This window comes from Sander lucioperca, chromosome 1, assembly GCF_008315115.2.
Source record: "Sander lucioperca isolate FBNREF2018 chromosome 1, SLUC_FBN_1.2, whole genome shotgun sequence".
In the NCBI taxonomy this organism is placed as follows: domain Eukaryota; kingdom Metazoa; phylum Chordata; class Actinopteri; order Perciformes; family Percidae; genus Sander; species Sander lucioperca.
In genome coordinates this window covers 33,996,867-33,998,515 of record NC_050173.1, presented here as the reverse complement: position 1 = coordinate 33,998,515, position 1,649 = coordinate 33,996,867, and positions in this window count along the sequence as shown.

Sequence of the window (1,649 nt, the reverse complement as noted above, 5' to 3'; positions counted from 1 at the left end):
GTGTGTGTGTGTGTGTGTGTGTGTGTGTGTGTGTGTGTGTGTGTGTGTGTGTGTGTGTGTGTGTGTGCCTTTGAGCGCTACAGAGGCTATCCCAGTCGACTTGTCACTGACTGAGGAAGTTTTGCTGTTAACTCCTCCCCTGATTTTTTTGGGACAAGGGCACAACCTCCCCCTTTTCTCTCTCTGCTTTTCTCACTTGCCCCTATCCCCATTCACACACACACACACACACACACGCACATGCGTGTGCACACACACACACACACACACACACACACACACACACACACACACACACACACACACACTCTTCCTCTCTCAAGTCAAAATTTTGAAAGCCTAAAAGGAGACTTAACTAGTGAAAAGAGCTCAGGTTATAATTGCATTTAAATCTATTTTAAAAGCTATTAAATATTAACCCTGGCTTTTAGTTGACACCACTTATAATTTAGAGTCAGTCTATTTCCCCATTCTACAACACCAGTCACACCAGTTTGTAATGAGGCACAAACAATCAGCTGGTCTGTACAATTGTTGTGTTACCACCCGATACATCACTCATCTTCATTCCAGAAGTGCAGAGCCTTCACTGTCCTGCCCATCAAGCCATACACACCCTGCCAGCAATCCACTGGAAATGTGTAGTATTTACCCTCATGTGCAATAACAGCGACCTCTTCCTATCATTGACACTTCTTCACTTTCTGGGTCACGTCTATCCCTATCTGTGTTTGGGGACATAATAATCTCCAGGCCAGCGTTGCTTTGGTTTCTTGTGGTTTTTTTGTTTTTTTGCTTGCTTAGTTAAATATAAACTCTGGAACTGATTGTGTATCCCCAGCCCCCAGTGTACCAGACAAAGTCACATTGAACACAGAATATCAGCCCTGCACTGCACATGTGATCATGCAATTGTCTATGCAAGACTGCAGGATACAGTCCATTTATTCTGCTCTGTTTGCAAAGCAATGTGTGTGTGTGTGTGTGTGTGTGTGTGTGTGTGTGTGTGTGTGTGTGTGTGTGTGTGTGTGTGTGTGTGTGTAAGTTAGTAATAGACAGGAATGGGTGGAGATTTCAGCGTAGCGTTATTTGGTAAATAGTGTCCTATACTTTCCACTGGCCATGTGGTTGGACAAAGGGCAAGGATTGTGAGGGTTAGTGAAGAATGCAGCATACTGCTGATCAGTGCTACTGATACTGGACACGTGGCCTGAGTGTGACTGACAAACAAAAGACACATTAGCTCCAACAGAAAAACAGTAAGTGGATGATTAGACCATACCACATTTGGACTGCAACAAAAACATTATCTCTGTCATGTGTTTAGCAGCTCATAAAAAAGTTGCTGTTTTATACTGCTTAAGTAAAGATGTTCCATCAGAAGGCACTGAGTGATGTCAACAGTGTGCAGGTTTTTCCAGTAAAAACACACATCAGGAGATGTTTGCCTTTGCTGTCGATTAGGGGGCACTGGCACCTTTACAGACAGTGACAATACTGTGTTGATCTAACGACCTCCTGCCCCGCTGCCTTCAATGCACAGGAAGGCCAGTTTCCTGTTTTTCTGCCCCATCAGTTTGGAGGACAAAAGCACAACGCAGGACTGACACAAGAGGACAAACAGCACCCGGCACATGTCAGGCCAACAG